This window comes from Aegilops tauschii, chromosome 3 (assembly GCF_002575655.3).
Source record: "Aegilops tauschii subsp. strangulata cultivar AL8/78 chromosome 3, Aet v6.0, whole genome shotgun sequence".
Lineage (NCBI taxonomy): Eukaryota > Viridiplantae > Streptophyta > Magnoliopsida > Poales > Poaceae > Aegilops > Aegilops tauschii.
Window position 1 is genome coordinate 261,254,731 of NC_053037.3, and position 18,677 is coordinate 261,273,407.

An 18,677-nucleotide genomic window follows, 5' to 3' on the forward strand; every position below is an offset into this window, starting at 1 on the left:
AGGCTAGCAGGACTCCGGATGTCACCGCGTGACATTTCCCCGAAGGGACAGACACAGGAACAAAGTGAATCACATGCCGGCCAGTCTAAGTGTTCCGGAGCAGTAGTGCTGGGCTAACAGGATTCCGGTAAACCGGGTTGTAGCGGACTACCAAGGCTCAGTGGAAGCACCAGACTACATTTCCCCATAAGAGAGGCTACCAAGGATAAACAACTAGATTGTCAGGTCCCACACATACCAAGCATTCCAATCATACACACAATATGCTCGATATGTGCAAATACAACATGGCATCACAACGAGACTCTACGACTCAAAGTATTTATTCATTAGGCTCCGAGGAGCCAGGTATTACAAACATGGGTCTGATGACCCAACATACAAGCAACAAGCACATGCGGAAGCTTAACTTGTCTGAGTACAGACAACTACAAAAGAAAAGGCTAAGAAGCCTGACTAACTACAAGACCCTCACAAGGTACAAGCTCATAGCTGAGGTTACAAGCTAAACATCGAAGTCCACGCGGAACTACTAGCGAGACTGAAGTCTCTCTACAAAAACATAAATTAAGCAAATGTGAGTACAAATGTACCCAGCAAGACTAACATCAGAACTAGCTACATATGCATCTGTATCAACAAAGGGATGGTGGGGTTTAACTGCAGCAAGTCAGCTTTGACTCGGTGGCTATCAACAAAGGGATGGTGGGGTTTTACTGAAGATAGGGCATATTGTTTTGGTTCTGAGTGGCCGGAGATATTGTGGCTTGATGTCACTAGAGCAGTCGGACCCTTCCAAGATAGGTGAGCCTGATTTCTTCTGAACTCTTGCACCACAGTACATGAAAAGGAATATGTCTGCCTATCAGCACCATTTCTTGAGGAGGATTGTTGTTTCCCCTTTATTTTGTCACACCTTTCATGTGCTGGAGTTTTTCTAGGTAACTTTACATACTAGGCATCAGTGCACTTTTAGATAGTACATTGGCCCCGATGGTGCTATCTTTAATATCTACTAGTCGTTGCGGCACGCCCATGGCGCGCAGCCTGAGCAGAAGCTCGGCGGTGCTAGGTAGGACACGCCCCTTCCACTCTCCTATTTTGTACCAAGTGTGCTCAGTTCATGTATAATAGTACAAGTATCATATAAACAATTGTAGCCAGTGACGGCTGACACAATAGTATAAGTAGTTATTCAGTGACTTCTAACTACCTTAGATCCATTAATCAGGACACAAGTAGGGAAATATCAACAAAGAACAATCGGTAGCATAGTTTTATAACACAAAAAGCTACACTTGTGAAAAGAGAGCACATAGGAAATCAAAATCAGATGCCCGTATGACCTTGTCCATCAGGCTCAGGTCAAAAAGCTCGATCAACACGGGGGTGAGCGTCCTCATATCGGCAGTACCATTGGCTGTGTGGCGCTGGTTGGACATCGGCAAGGAGCCTTGGGGATCAGCCAGAACATGGCATGGACGGTGGCGTGAGTCCCGCCACCCTCAGGCCGCGACTGCGCATCATGAGAGAGCTGTTGTTCTCAGGGAGAGGACCAAGGTACTGCCTCTGGATTCTTGTGTGAGCGTCACCGACAGACACGGCAGCGGCGGTGGCGGTTCTCGCATCCGAGTCTCCAGTGGTGAGGCCGGAGAGGTGGAAGGGTCCGAAGAGGCTTCCATCATTTGAATTGCCCAACGGGAAAAGTCATTCAAGGCACAGTATGTCCAAATCAACCCAATCATTGCAATAATCGAGTTCAATGTGGGAATATACCTGCAGTTTTATAGAAGAATGAAACAGCCAAATACAAATGACCAAAAATCTCAAATTATCCATATGTATGTTCTTGAAACACATGACCTGAACAAGAAATTTAAGCCCACCTCACACGGAGTAACATGCAGTGGAGTAACCAATCTATACTCATAAGTACTGGGCAACAAAGAGCAAATTGTATTAACATTATTCCAAAAGCTATTATTGCTGGATACACCTAAAATCTCACCAAGCATCATTTTTTTAGTTTATGAACATAAATTAAACACCTCACATTAATCTTGCCAAGCAAAGAGCAAATTCAAAGCATAAGTGGGGAGGCAAGGTAATAGAGAGACAAAGAGACAGTGCAGAAGCTAATACATGTGTAAGGGTAGGAGCACCATGATCGAGCCCATCCTCAGCTAGCGGGAGGGGATATACCCAGCCACTGCAGCATGATCCCGGTCGCCATGCTTGCTTGCATGGTACCTCCAGCACCTGCCATATGTATAAAGATTAATTCAGCTATAAACATGTCAGAACTCCTGATGTGGTTAGATATATGTAGATAAGACTGTTGGGTTGAACAAACTAATTAATCTGTAGAGAAGACTGAACACACAATGACCTCTTGACCGCTTGAGAGCATGAGCTGACATAGATCAATTCAGTAAGAGTTGTCTACATAGCAATCTGGACGGGTTAATTTAGAGAGGGATTATCAGTTATTATTATGAAATATACGGAGTAGACAATATCAGGAAATTAAGATCAACCTTCGGAACAAAAAGTTGAGGCAGGTGGTGGTAAAATATGGTACAATATATTTCTAGAAGCAGTACGCACATATTTCTTCAAGAAAATTTTACAGAAAAGAACAATTCTGAATATAAACCTAGAACCACTACCCTAAATGAGAACTATCTGAAAAAGATATTAAATACCTATTTTTGTCGCTATGAAATTTCAGCTCCTTTGTGTTGGCCAGCCAATAGCTTTAGTTACAGAAATGGCCAAAGGAATAAGTTGGGATTTCTCATCTATTTGCATTTTCGCTTTTTTTTACTACATAGGTCACAATATACAATGTTCAGTTATACCCATGCATTGATGAAATATTTAAGGAAATTAAATATTGAAGAAAATGGTACATACTTCATCCCAGAATTTTCCTTGTGCCGGTCCTGGATACACAGGAGCCTTCAGGCAAAGAAGAGTGAATCTACACGAAGCAGTCCATCCTGAGTAGGGAGAGGCCGTATCGTTTAAGCAGCACAAGCGAGTTTGCAAGGTCATGAGGCTTGCAGCGCAGGCAGGAGCTCCCCGACAGCGGCAGGCGCGGCGTCTATAACTTGCAAACATTTGTCATGTCTAAACAAAAACCTAAATCAAACATGTGGGCGAAGAAATTTAAGTAGCTCAGAATGCTAATCAGGGGATAAAGCCTAATTTGAGATGAAATTGATTAGGAGAAGAGAAGGAATGTGCAGATTGTGTAGTTCTACAAATGTGAACAAATCAGAAGCTACTTTAGGAAAAATATGATGAAATAATATACTTCCATATTTCTATACAAAAGCAAATTCAAACTCTGATAGACTATCAACTTGAAAAGAATTAATCATGGCCAGCTCTAGTTTCAAAACATAGAAAGTATGGTTTATTGTTCTCCCAAATTTACTTTGGAGAACATCCAACCAAACTCAACAAGAAAGTACTATTGGAGAAGTAAGATGGCTGGAAGGTTCTATTTCAAACAACTGCCTGCAAAGCACTCTAGCGAAAAACACTAACAGGCAATGGAAATGACCCAAAATGAACTAAAGATTACAAAATTGTCTAAAGAAAAGTTAGTCCTGCAATACCACATAAGATTCACTTAAGAATAGTTGATAAGCTAAACACACATCACATATGTAGGGGATATAAACCAACATGTAATAAGGAAAGTATGAATCTTGACTATGTAAACTATGTATTATTATTGATACCTTCAGTAGACCATTCACAATATCTAAGAAGAAAATTCAAAATGCACCACTTCATCAGTCTAGAGTTTGAATCCTCCAATAGAATAAAATTAAATAAACATGTAGCAAGTGTATCCAACCTCAGCCATCAGAGTAGAGCATGGACCTGCATTAATAATCATATAATCTGCACCAAGAAATAATGTTGATTAAGAGAACATGCCAGCTATTTTCAAATTATTCATTTATTTCAACAAAGTCAACTAACACAACCTACAAATATGTAGAAGCATTAATTCATCAAATATGTAGTACGAAAATTTGCAATACATCATAATGTAACCGATATCCAATGAAGCATTACCAAAGTTTTGCTTAGGGATTTCCAGTCAAGCACTTCATTCCAAATTCTTAGTAGAACTTTTTAAGATAATATATCAACCAAGCAACCTCCTTTGGCTAAGTTCCAGCATACAAAAGCAACAACGACTGTGTCTAATTGAATTCCCATGAAAGAAACAGAATACACTAAGAAGTTACAAAAGGGGGGACCATATTTTACTTGCCAGCAAACAAATATTGTTTTCTAGCTTCTCATTTATACCAAAGGGAAAACTTTTAGAAAACATAACTGAGAAATTTGAAGATGCTCCAGAGTTAATACGAGCCAATAATTAATTAATTATCCATGACCCAATTACCCATATCTAATATTACCACTTCATTGGTAAAGGCCCATAAATGACTATATCATTATGCAAATGAGAAAGTAAATACCAATACTACTAAAGCATAGTGGTATGTAAGGAAAAAATATATAGTATGCCTACTTTCTTAGAAAAGCACCATATTAGTACTTATCCAACGAATTTCTCAAATTTCTTGTTTCTGATTTGAAACTGATCGAGCAAATTGTCCCATTCTTCGCGTCATCATAGCACGGGAGGCCAATTTTGCTATAGTCAAGGCACTGCAAAGACATAGGTTGGGATAAATGTTATTCTTATTGGAACTGAATATGTACAATCTTGCGACATCCCTAAATATCAAATGGATGCAACTTAGCAGCATCTATTTCTTTTTCAATCAGTTTTGGGTGCTTTTTTAGACAACCAGTAAATCTCTAGGCGACAGAAATATTTTGTGTACTATTGGCTTCTGCATACCTTTTCAACAGAGAAATTGCAACAGTATAGTGTGATTTTTGGGTCAACAAATATATTTCCCTTTACACATCTGAGATAAACCATGGCTCTTGCCATGAAATTTCTCACCCCGTCAACTATTAAAATCATGAAATGGAGAACCTGCGACTGCATGACTGGAAAGACATAAGCGATATATAAAAATTAAGCTCAATGAATGTGAAGTTTGGAACTCCAAGACACATACGATAACTCTGCAACCAATTATTCAGAAGCTTCATATCATGCTACGTGAGATACCCAACAGGAGGAAACTACATATCAGAATTATGATATTATTCGATAAATCTACACATAAAAAAAGATTTCACATTATATAGATCATTAGAAGTGTTTTTTATTCAGTACTTTGTGTCACCAACTTATCTTTATTGTTCTCTATCAGGAAACAAGATTCACCTTGTACCACAGATGCATATTAGATAGATATGTAGCCTGCTATTTCAATACAATCTTTAGTGGATCTATAGTACAAATACTTATTGTCCCAGCATCAGGTTTAATTCTTATTTCATCTCGCCACCATCAGCCAACACAAAAGGGCCAGCAATCAAATACATTAATCGGCTAACCTGCAGGACAGTAAGAGAAACTTCATAAACATCCAATCCTATAACTGACAAAATCTACACACAAACGAATTCACATCAGCCTCTCAATTTCATCTCTTGCAATATATGAAACACGAATCCTGTCACTACAGAGCGTAGCAATCCAGAGCAACCTCCTAAATGTTCCAGATCCAAAATCCAAACAGATGCCAGATCGACGCAGGCAGAGTGGAACCGTCGAACCAGGCAACCAAAACAGAGCCTTGATTGGACCCAACGGCAAGCAAGCAACGAAACGAACCTGAGATAGCAATGGAGGTGATGGAACTCATCGAAGCTAAAGCTGTTGTCGCGGCCGTCCACCTCCTTCTGCTGCAGCTCCGACTCCACCTCCACGGCGCCCGCATCGGAGCCACAGCCGCAACCACCCTTTGTGTGTGCACCGGCTTGCCCACCTCGTCGAGGCACAGAAGAATAAGAGAGGGAAGTAGGAGAAGACGATGGGTTGGATGCCGCCAGAGGAGGAGGCGGAGCCGCGGAGGAGAGCCGAAAGGAGAGGTTGCGTGCGGGGATGAGGCGGCGATCGCGCTAACCCTACCCGCCACTCAGGGAAGAGAAAATGGGAGATGGGGAAAATGAGGGGATCGATGGCTGGACGCGTTTTTAACCTTTTCCCCTTCGTCACAGTAAAAGACACGTGGCGTAGCCTTTCGTGCGCCGTTTGCGCGACGATGAAAGGGTTTAATTTTAGCGCTTTTCAAATTTTCTACTACGCTATTTATCATGTTCAGGGATTATGACTTTACACATGTAATGCTGATTTGAAAACTTCCCTTGATTTGTTCCTCAAATGTTCTGAGAGAGTGTTGTGTATTAGGAAACCCCTTGGAGAGTTAAGGTGTTGTGTCAGCTGACTAATATAAAGTTATATTTCCAGCAGAAGATCTTTGGGATTGACGTTCTGATGAGAAAGTAGCATACGGATGGATGGACATGAACTATTCAGTGTAGGTTCAAACAATTCATTCATTCATTGCAGGTTCAGCATGTCTCATTATGTCTTTTTGCTTCATATTCAAGGTCGAACTGCGCTATATTTCTTCATTGAGGCGAGGGTGATTCCAGTAGGTGAGGTGCATTTTAGACATCCGGATGTCTTGCTATGTTTAGGTGGTACCATGTCTAAATTAAGATTTCCCTTGCAGATTTTGCTTGGCGTACTCGCCTTTTTTATTGAAGTTGGGTGTCCGTCTTCTGTGCGGCAAGGTGAGCTTATTCCATTTACTTTGTTCAATCCAGAGTCAAGATTCATATCCCCTTCACTGTCATTTCATTTGTGAGAATTTATTCCATTGATCCATGTTGTCGGCATCCTGACAATTTATCTTTTTCTGCTGATCACAATTGCTTCTGAACACACCGGCCCATCTCATTGAGGAAATTCCCCTGCTCTCCTTAATTAAAATTAATGTGAAATATGTTTCTACCAAAACTAATTAAAATTTATTCTTTTTAGTTTCTACTGATTTTCACTATGAAATATTGGGGCCTGAGTAGTTCAGTTCAATTCCCGGTGGATATGGCACACACATGTATCATCGCTGTTATCGTAATTGATACCAACACCTTGACTGAATCGCATAGAGTAGACTGCCCTGATAATTCTTGCACAGCTAAGCTATCTGTAACATAGAATAGACTGTGAGCATGCCCTGGGGACCTGTCTAAATAATTACTGTACACATGTGTATGTTTGTAATCGCCCAAGAAATTAGCAGCTGGAGATTATTTGTTGAAAAATCTAACGGTGTTTCCTTATCATCAGCTGCTATTTCAGTAGTTTTAAAATGTTCTGCTCTTGGTCCTGCTGCTGCCGCTTGCAGATGCTCTGCTCCTGGCCGCCGCCGCTGCTCCTGCTAAGCTGCTGCCTCTGCCTAGTTGTTGCCGTCGCTAGGTGCTGCCGCCGCTGCTACGGCCGGCCATGGTCATGCTGTGTGCGTGTGTGTGTTGTGTGTGTGCGTGAGTGTGTGTTCTGTGTGTATGTGGCCGGCCAAGTACTAGTTTAGGGACTAGTTTAGTTCGTTAGTCTAATTAGTAGTACTAATTAATTAGTCTAATAGTAGATGACATGTGGACCCATTGTTAGTTTAAAGAAAAATAAATTTTCAAAAAAGTCTAAAGTCGATGACATGTGGACCCTATACTGTTCATATGTTGACTAGTCAACTGTTGACTTTGACCCTGACCCCACCTGTCTTACACTATGGCTAGAATAGCACTAGGTGACAAAGCTAATTTCTGTTTTATTTTCGATTTAAATGATTTCCAAACTACTTTTAAAACTTCAAAAAATCGTAGTGTTTAAACCGTAGTTCGGGTCAAAAAACTTTATACATGAAAGTTGCTCAGAAAAATCCAACGTATCCGAATACGCGGTCTGTTCATCTGTCACATGCCCCTAGCATGCTGAACATGGAACATTTCCCCTCTGGTCATCTGTCTGAAACAGGTCCGGAACCGGGAAAACATTCCCGGTTGTTTTCCCCCGTCACCTTTATCGTGTAACCGTACGTTAGGCCACTCCCAGCACAGCATATTGCCACGTTATGCTTTGTGATGCTATGTTTGCTTTATATTTACTGTTTCTTCTCCCTCTTCTCTCCGGTAGACCCCAAGACCGATGTTGCCCCTGTGATCGACTACGTCGACGACGACCCCTCCTTGCCAGAGCAACCAGGCAAGCCGCCCCTTTGATCATCCCGATATCGCCCATTCCATTCTCTCATGCTTGCATTAGATTTTGCTACTGTTATTGTTTGCTCCTATTCTGATGCATAGCCTGCTTTTGTAACCTGCTTATTGTTACCTTACCTAATTATCCTAAACTGCTTAGTATAGGTTGGTTAGTGATCCGTCAATGACCCCCACCTTGTCCTTGTTGCCCCTGCTTCATCATCGAAGACCCGATCAACGGGATCGAAGACCAGGCCCTGGCACCGCACATCACTTTCCCCTTAGTTGCTCGACACTACTGGGTTACTATCGAGTGCCGAGGGTGAGGCCTCATTAGCACTTCTGATGTTAACCCTGTAGCGTAGCTATTCGGTCGTGGTCATCGAGGGTGATTCCGCCTTAACCACTTCCGATACGACTCTGTCGTGCAACCCCTCAAGTGTGAACCTCAAGGGTGGATCCTCTTACGTTCACCTTGATGATTACATCGAGTGGAATCCGTCAAAGGTGATTCCTCAGATTTTCCCCTTGGTGTTAGACACACAGTTACTATGGTTACTATGACTTTACACTGAACCATGTTACTAAAGACGGGTCGGCCCTGAGGGGTACCCACGTGAGCTTAATTGCGAGTGATGTGGAGTCGGGTTGACCTGGAGGGTGCCCGCGAGATAATTACGAGGCGTGGCCGGTCATTCTTAGCCCTTGCCGCAAGTCCTCGAGACGGGGCGACGCGGTCACATCTTTCGTGAGTCTCTGCTTGTTACCGCGCGTTCCTAATCCAGTACGATTTGGATATTTGATCCGAGGGGCCTCTGGCCTGATAGCACGATCCATCACGTGGGCATAGTATGTGCGTTCTGTGTCGTATACATTAGCCGAAGCTTAATAAACGTCAGCGACTGAGCGGCGCGCGCCGGGTTGGACTGGTAAGCACCTGCCTTTTTGAAGGAGGTAGCTAGGTCTGCTCACCGGCCGCATACGCAACGTGCAGGAGTTCCCGGGGAGATGGCCCATGACCCCTAGGGGCATAGGTTTAGTCTGGCGTGCTGACCACTCTATTAAGCCTAGGTCGGGTTGCGGCGTATTGTTTAGCCGAGGCCGGGCATGACCCAACAAAGTGTGTCCGGCCGGAGTTAATCGAGCGTGGTGAGTAAGTTGGTGCACCCCTGCAGGGAAGAAAACATCTATCGATAGCCTGTCCTACGGTAACGGACACTTGGAGTTGTATCCCGATCGATACAACTAGAACTGGATACTTGAGATGAGAAATGGATAGTATGGCTCTGGTATTGCTTTCTTGCAGGGAGTCGAGAAATGATCTCTGGTCGAGGTTGATAACACTACTACTACTTTACTTTATGCTACTCTTATCTCTTCTGATGCTGCATGATGCTTGGAGCTGCTTGAAGATGCTAGTCTTCGATAGGCTAGGCTTTCCCCTTCTCTTCTGGCATTCTGCAGTCCAGTCCATAGATACAACCCATTTCATTGATATCAATGCATATGTAGTGTAGATCCTTGCTTGCGAGTACTTTGGATGAGTACTCACGGTTGCTTTGCTCCCCCTTTTTTCCCTTTTCCATTCTTCTCGGATGTCGCAACCAGATGGTGGAGCCCAGGATCCAGACGCCACCTTCGATGACAACTGCTACTACACTACGGGTGCCTACTACTACGTGGAGGCCGCCGACGACTAGGAGTAGTTAGGAGGCTCCCAGGCAGGAGGCCTTGCCTTTTCGATCGTTGTTGCTTTTGTGCTAGCCTTCTTAAGGCAAACTTGTCTAACTCTTGTTTGTACTCAGATATTGTTGCTTCCGCTGACTCTTGTGTATTCGAGCTTATGTATTCGAGCCCTCGAGGCCCCTGGCTTGTAATATAAAGCTTGTATTATTTTAATTTGTGTCTAGAGTTGTGTTGTGATATCTTCCCGTGAGTCCTTGATCTTGATCGTACACATTTGCGTGTATGATTAGTGTACGATTGAATCGAGGGCGTCACAAGTTGGTATCAGAGCCGACTGCCTATAGGTAGCTCCCTTTCCAACTCCTTGGCCGAAATTGAGTCTAGTCGTCCAAAACTATTTTACTAACTTGGCTGTGTGGCTTACAGGCCCACGTCGCCATTGGGTGGTAATAGGATCTTTTATTCCTCGTCTATATTTTAGGACTCTGATCTCTCGTCTATTCGGGTCAAACATTTTGCTAACTCTAACACTAGGTTCTCGTAACCTCTTCCTCCCGGAGAGCTCCTTCAACACAGATGATCGTCTGCTACATCAGAAGACTCTGAAGATACTTCTCGATGTATCCCGAGACTGTGTGCCCACTGCCTTACAGTTCCTGACCACCGGTAATCCTCGTGAATAACATCCTTGCCGCTTGTACCTTCTTCCCCAGTTGCTCCTGTTATTACAAGATACCCCTAGCACTCTCCGTTGTTCTGAGAATCCTTTGTGCCTTCTGCTTTGTAGCTTCTTTTTGCACTAAGGATAATTCACTTAACCGGGGTCCACTCATCCCCAGTTGTTTATATGCTTTTCAAAATACTTGTGAATACTATCCGATCTTCGGAGAATACTCTTCAAACTATTGCTCTGCAAATACTTGTCTGCTTGCATTATGGATGCTTTTCATATGTGTAGCAATATTCATTACATCCTTTGACACCATCATTTTGATCCTATCGATTCAACATGTGTGTGAAAGCACGCAATCATCAGTTGATCCTTCTAAATTATCTTTCCGGCTCAGACGTCATTTTGAACATGAGCTGGTTCTTGACCAATCTATTTGTCATCGATTGTGCCCCTAGGTCTATTCTACTTATTCATCATTGATCAGAGCGTCTGCTTCTGATCATTCGTTTTGGAAATCATAATTCCTTTGTTATCTAAGCATCGAATTATTCATGTTCTATAATCCGATGCCTTTGCATTCTTTCTTCCTTTGATTGAGTACCGATACTCACATCAGCTCCATTGTGGACCGGCAGGCCCATTACCGGGTTATTATCTGATAGTATCGTTCACATTCAAAATTCTTGTGAGTTATTCCCGTGATACATAATGTATTTGACAATTTGTATCCTCTGCTTTTGTCAACCATGATCTACCTTCCGAGCTTGTCTTATTTACTCTTGGAGTTTGTGGTATATGTTCCTAAGATGCCCCTATGGGTTGAACCTATGACATCCCTAATCCATGTGAACCCGAGAGTTTTCACGAGTCATACACTTCTGGCGTTTTGCCAGATATAATTTCAACACTATGACTTCATCGAAAACAAGAAGTGATTGGAAGGTTATGCATTGAAGAAGTGGGAGTCGACCTTGAACTTTGTGTTCATGCCCATGGACCCAATGTGGAACTTATCATGGAAGCTTCTTGTGATAATAATAATCCCCTTGTTATAAGTTTATCTCGTAACTATGTTTGGTCCTTTGCAACCGTGGTTCTGACCATGATTGTTCCCCTTTGATTCCATCTCTCGGACAAGTTAAAGCACTTGTCTTCTGCAGATCAATACATCTTCGCAACCTCTATCTTGACCTTCCTTCGAGTATTACTGAGGGAGTCCTGGATTAGGGGGTCCTCGGACAGCCGGACTATATACTTTAGCCGGACTGTTGGACTATGAAGACACAAGATTGAAGACTTCGTCCCGTGTTCGGATGGGACTCTCCTTGGCGTGGAAGGCAAGCTTGGCAATACGGATATGTAGATCTCCTCCCTTGTAACCGACTCTGTGTAACCCTAGCCCCCTCCGGTGTCTATATAAACCGGAGGGTTTAGTCCGTAGGACAACAACAATCATACCATAGGCAAGCTTCTAGGGTTTAGCCTCTACGATCTCGTGGTAGATCAACTCCTGTAATACTCATATCATCAAGATCAATCAAGCAGGAAGTAGGGTATTACCTCCATCGAGAGGGCCCGAACCTGGGTAATCATCGTGTCCCCCGCCTCCTATTACCATCCGCCTTAGACGCACAGTTCGGGACCCCCTACCCGAGATCCGCCGGTTTTGACACCGACATTGGTGCTTTTATTGAGAGTTCCACTGTGCCGTCATCATAAGGCCGGATGGCTCGTCTCGTTGTCAAGGACAACATCACCTCTGGGGGAGCCCTGGCTGTAGGCCAAACTCTTCGACTAGGCGGCTTCGTCATGACCGCCCGTCCGGCCGCTGCGCCGACGATGACTTCTCGGGTCATCAAAAACAGTCTCCACGTCGGCTCGGAATTCGCCGAGCAGATGGATCCAATGGAGCTCTCTTCTTTGAACGAGCTCTTGGATCGCATCGCCGCCTTGGGAGTCGCTACGGACTATGATCGGATCGGGCTTAAACCCGACCAAAGGGAGATTAACTCTCCGCCGGTCACCCATCAGATAGCGGTGGTGGAGGAGCAACGCAGCGATTCTTCCTCTATCTTGAGGACAAGCTATGTCCGGATTCCCGAGCTCTCTAAGCTGGATACCCGTCTACTGGAGGACGTGGCCCAAGCTCTGTACCTAGAATCAGACATCGGGCCAGACCTATTGGGCAACAAACCGGAGCCCGAACTTTCAAGATCGGAAACTCCGCCGCTCCTGGGTCTCAGATCGGGTCAGGGATCGGACATAAATCTACCCACCCACCCAGATATAAGTGATCTTTCCCACATTAGACAAGAGACCCAAGAGACAGTGCATCACTATTGGGCCAGATTCCTCCTTGTAATGAGCAAGGTCAAGGACTGTCGCGAGGAAGACGCAATTTCATTCTTTTGCAAAAATTGCACGGACAAGGGAATCCTCAACGCCATAAGTCGCCGTGACATAGCACACTTCGCTGACTTGGCGGCCACAGTACAGAAGTACTGTGCGATGGAAAGCGCCTGAAACACCCAAACAAAATTCTGGGATCCTGCGACTATCACTAAACCCCCCGTCCGAACTAAAAGGGTGTACTCTCATAAGTCACCGATCCAATTACAAAGAAACAAAAGCCCACTACAGGGAATGGAACCGTATTGGAAGGATGGCTCAATGGGCCATGCAAAATTCACAGTACAGCGGACACCATACCAACACACAGCCTTAGAGCATGTTGGGTACTCCGGCAGGTGGCCAAGAGCGGTGAGGATATCCCCATCAACAATACCGCAGAGCATCATCCCGTGGAGAACAATAATATAGTATTGACAGTCTTCGAGACCTTCGCCTCAAATAATAGGCGTAAGCGAGCACTCCGCAGCCTTGCCGAAGTCTGTCAAGTAGCAGCAATGAATCCATGGAGCGATACGGCTATCACCTTCAATGCCAGTGACGAACCTAAATTCCGAACAGCCCGAGCACCAGCCGCCTTGGTCCTTAGTCCAATTGTGGACGGCTTCCGGCTTACTAAAGTGCTCATGGACGGCGGCAACGAATTAAACCTCATCTATGAGGAGACTCTTCAAAAAATGGAAATAGACAGAAGCCTCATTGAGCAAAGCAGCACGACCTTCAGAGGAATCATCCCTAGTCGGGAGGCACGATGTGCCGGAAAAATCACACTAGATGTGGTATTCGGCACGTCGGAGAATTATAGGTCCGAAGAAATCACATTCCAAGTGGCCCCGTTCAATAGCGGATACCACGCCCTTCTAGGGCAGGAGGCATTCACGATCTTCCAAGCTATACCCCATTATGGGTACATGAAGCTCAAAATGCCCGGGCCCAATGGAATCATCACCCTAGCTAGTGATCCGAACATAGCACTCCGCGCCGAAAATAAAACAGCCGCACTGGCCCTCGAGGCATTATCCGAAGCCCTCGCGGCCGAGGAATTAACTGCGCTGCGCTCCACAGTGGACAGGGACGACTTGATACTCGACAAAAGATCCAAGTCGACATCTTTTAAACCAGCGGATGAAATAGTCAAATTCCAAGTCCATCCAACGGACCCTACAAAAACAGCATCCATCGGGGCACAGTTAAACCCCACAGTAGACGCTGCACTACGGGAGTTCTTGCGCGAGAATTGGGACATCTTCGCCTGGCATCCTTCAGACATGCCAGGAATTCCATGCAGGCTGGCCGAGCATAGCCTTAACATCCTAAAGGGATTCAAGCCGGTCAAGCAAACTCTTCGGCGCTTCTTTGAGCCTAAGCGACAAGCCATGGGAGAGGAGCTAGCCAAGTTACTGGAGGCCGGATTCATTCGAGAAATAAAACATCCGGACTGGCTAGCAAACCTGGTGATGGTACCAAAGAAGGACAAATCCTGGCGCCTATGCGTCGACTTCAAGGACCTTAATAAGGCTTGCCCAAAGGATCCCTTCCCCCTCCCTCGCATCGATCAAATTATCGACGCTACCGCAGGACACGACTCATTGTGTTTCCTCGACGGATACTCCGGATACCATCAAATTAAGATGGCGGAGTCCGATCAAGCCGCAACGGCATTTATCACTCCATACGGCCCCTTCTGTTTTAACACCATGCCTTTCGGGCTCAAAAACGCCGGTGCAACCTATCAACGCATGATTCAGACATGCTTGGAGGCACAGATTAGCAAAACAGTGGAGGCATACGTAGACAATATGGTCATTAAAACCAGACACGTCGAATCCTTAATAGATGACTTGAGGCTCACGTTCGACAATCTCCGAACATACGACATTAAGCTCAACCCGAAAAAATGCGTCTTCGGCGTGCCCGCGGGAAAGCTCTTAGGCTTCATCGTCTCCAACAGAGGAATCGAAGCAAATCCGGCTAAAATCCGAGCTCTGTCACAGTTGGCCATCCCAACAGACCTCAAGCAAATCCAGAAACTAACTGGCTGCGTGGCTGCCTTAAGCCGCTTCATCTCCCGATTAGGAGAAAAGGCACTACCTCTTTATCGCCTTCTGCGACGCACCGAACACTTCAAGTGGACGGATGCGGCCACGGCCGAATTAGAAGAAATAAAAGCCGTTTTGGCCACAAACCAATCCTGGCCGCACCTAACGTCGGCGAACCAATGTTGCTATATATAGCGGCAACACACCAAGTTGTAAGCGTAGTGCTCGTCGTCGAACGAGAGATGGACGGACATAAGTTCCCGCTTCAAAAGCCGGTATACTATGTATCCACTGTCCTCACTCCATGCAAATCACGGTACCCACATTATCAAAACATAGCATATGCGGTCTTCATGGCATCCCGGAAACTACGAAACTACTTTCAAGAGTGTTCAATTACGGTGGCCTCTGAAGTGCCACTCAACGACATAATAAACAACCGCGAGGCCATGGGCCGGATTGCTAAATGGGCTATTGAGCTCCTCCCGTTCGACGTAATATACAAACCACGGCGAGCCATTAAGTCACAAGTACTGGCTGATTTCATCGCCGAATGGACAGAAGCCGAACTCCCTAAGGAGTACGGCGCGTACTCCAATTGGATTATGCACTTTGACGGCTCTAAAATACTGGCTGGCCTGGGGGCTGGCGTCGTCCTGACGTCCCCCACCGGAGATACAGTCCAATATGTACTCCAAATACTATACACAAACTCCAACAACGCGGCAGAATATGAGGCCCTGTTGCATGGTCTCCGGATGGCAGTCTCCATGGGCATTCAACGCCTGGAGGTGTGTGGGGACTCGAACCTCGCAATATCTCAAATAAATAGGGACTTCGACGCCAAGGATCCAAAAATGGCGATTTATCGCAACGCCGTCCTCAAAATGTCAGCTCGGTTTGAGGGGCTTGAATTCCACCATGTGGCCTGGGAAAACAATCAGGCGGCGGATATCCTCGCCCGCATCGGCGCTAAGCGCGACCCTGTCCCACCTAATATCTTCTTGGAAAGGTTGTTTAAGCCATCCGTGGTATGGGAAGGGGAGACCGGTAACAATAGTCCGGACCCGGCCACAACAATAGATACCGAACACTCTGACATAATCGGAGGCTCTGCCACCGAAATAACACCTTCCGCCCACGTAATAATGGCTGTCATCGCCCCGTGGACAGAACCATTCCTGGCCTACCTAACTAGGCAGGAACTACCCGAGGACCCAAACGAGGCGCGCTGCATTGTGCGACGGTCTAAAGCCTACAAGTTCCACGAGGGAGAGCTTTATAAGAAGAGCGCTACCGGAGTCCTTCAAAGGTGCATCTCCGAAGAGGAAGGGCGGCAACTTTTGGCAGAAATTCATGTTGGACTTGGTGGCCACCACGCCGCAGCTCGGGCCCTTGTAAGCAAGGCCTCCCGTACAGGTTTCTACTGGCCGACGGCCCGAGCAGACGCACAGGACCTCGTTCAACGTTGCATCGGTTGCCAGCTTTTTGCAAACCAAAGCCATATGCCGCCTACCGCTCTCCAAACAATCCCCATTACTTGGCCCTTTGCGGTCTGGGGGCTTGATATGGTCGGACCCCTCAAAGGGGGAAGCCATAAGAAAAAATACTTATTGGTCATGGTGGATAAATTCACCAAATGGATAGAAGCCAAACCAGTTAAAACGACCGAATTCGGACTAGTGATAGACTTCATATCCGGGGTTGTACACCGTTATCGCGTCCCCCACAACATCATCACTGATAACGGCTTGAAATTTACAGTCGACGAGGTAAAACTTTGGTGCAGCAACATGGGCATCAAGCTCGATTATGCTTCTGTCTATCACCCGCAAACTAACGGTCAAGTCGAACAAGCAAACGGTCTTATCATGAGCGGCATTAAGCCCAGATTAGTGCAATCCTTGAAGGAATCCGATACGCACTGGGTAGAGGAGCTTGACTCCGTACTATGGGGGATGCGGACCATGCCGAATCGCACTACCGGATACACACCGTTTTTATGGTGTACGACGCAGAGGCGGTACTGCCCTGCGACATAATTAATGACTCACCTCGAGTGCGCATGTATGAAGAGAAAGAAGCCGAGCTTGATCGGCAGGACAGTTTGGACGCCTTGGAGGTGGAGCGTGATGTGCCAAAAGCCCGTTCCGCATTCTATCAGCAACTGGCTCGAAGGTATCAAAGCAGAGAAGTACGGGTCAAAACTTATAACGTTGGCGAACTCGTTCTATGCCTACCAGAGAAGAAAAAGAACAAGCTCAAGCCCAAATGGGAAGGTCCCTTCGTTATCGACCAAGTTCTGACCGGTGGAGCGTACCGTCTGCGGGATGCATCGGACAATCGACTGGAGCCAAACCCATGGAACGCAGCCAGACTCCGAAGGTTCTACGCCTAGTGCCGGGCTCGGTGTTCGTCTCCTTACCTCTGTCAATTTTTTATATACACGTTACCTGTCTTTTCTTTCTTTCCTTCTTCCCTTTTTTCTTCAAGGCCTTAAAAGGCTAAAATGTGTCTTGACTACACAATCTTGACGCACTAGCCGCGCTCATTATACCTGGGGGCTTCTTATACAGAAGCTTAATATAACTATTTTCTGGGCTCTATGCCCCACACATGTGTTATTCTTCCACATGTACCTTTTTTCGCCATTATATGCATCGATATGACTTAAGTTTTGGCCAAGCTGGGTTGCCTGGCTCTTGTGTTTATGCCCTACGTTCCCGTTAATTCGGCTAGGGCATAAGGGGAGCACCTCTGCGACTGTTACTGCCGGGTCAGCCGGATGTGTACCTCAGACTGGATGAAGCCGAAAGCTAGCGTTCTTAAGGGAATACTCGGTCGGTGAACAAAAGACGATCTTTATTTATTGTATTACATGCCCCCAGATGTTTATAACCTGCGTTTCTTTTCGCAGCTCGGACATGCACATTAGGGCATGCGTACCCAGGGAAAGGAACCCTTAACGGGACTATTCTCCCTGGAAGATGTTTCTTACTATCCATGTAATATAACATAGCTAGTTGGGTACTTGTCTGTTCAATCACTTATGACCCCTACGCCTGGTTTCCACGCGTACCCCGGTTTTTTTATAACTGAGCGGGTATTCGGATACACTCCGGACTGTCGGGTCCAGAGGTCGAAGGGAAAAGGTCCGCCATGACTAATGATTTACAATCTGGCTAGGGACAATATATGACACTTGAAGTACACAGTCATTTAGACTGACTAAATTCTTCTTCTATACCATCCAACAGGCTGTCTAGCCTACAATCCTGTTGGGAATACTTTGCGGCTAATTCTACTTCGTCATACACCAAACTGATGGGGATCTCTTTCCCATCAGGCCCCACAGGTCCGACCTCGGCCATGTGGTTCGGGTCAGCCTTGGTATATCGCGTCTTCACCATGGCCCAGGCTTCCCTTGCACCTTGTCGGCAGGCTGATATCTTCCATAATCGGAAGCGCCGCCGTGCTCCCTTGAGCTTTTCTACAAGCTCTCTCATGCCTCCTGGCAGGTAGGCGGATGGCCACAACGCTTGGGCAATGCCCTGCATCACCTGCCGAACTTGTTCGTGCAGTTGTGAGAGCTCTGGCAGAAGATCACCCGTAGACTCGGGCATCTCCTCCGCGGGACGACCCGCCAGCAT

The 18,677-nt window shown here is 45.7% G+C and overlaps 1 long non-coding RNA gene across 8 annotated transcripts; it reads right to left on the reverse strand.

Annotated features, from left to right (window-relative positions):
• Positions 1-1,126: 1,126 nt before the first annotated feature.
• LOC109739960 (uncharacterized) lies at positions 1,127-6,124 on the reverse strand. 8 transcript variants are annotated; one of them, XR_012204852.1, is made up of 7 exons: positions 5,789-6,123; positions 4,898-5,508; positions 4,562-4,701; positions 2,917-3,918; positions 2,706-2,826; positions 2,143-2,259; positions 1,127-1,776 (listed from the first exon to the last, which is right to left on the reverse strand). It is a non-coding gene; the product is annotated as an uncharacterized lncRNA (long non-coding RNA). The 8 variants fall into 8 exon arrangements; XR_012204855.1 differs by having other exon boundaries at positions 4,898-5,044; positions 5,789-6,115; XR_012204853.1 differs by having other exon boundaries at positions 4,898-5,052; positions 5,789-6,087.
• Positions 6,125-18,677: the final 12,553 nt, after the last annotated feature.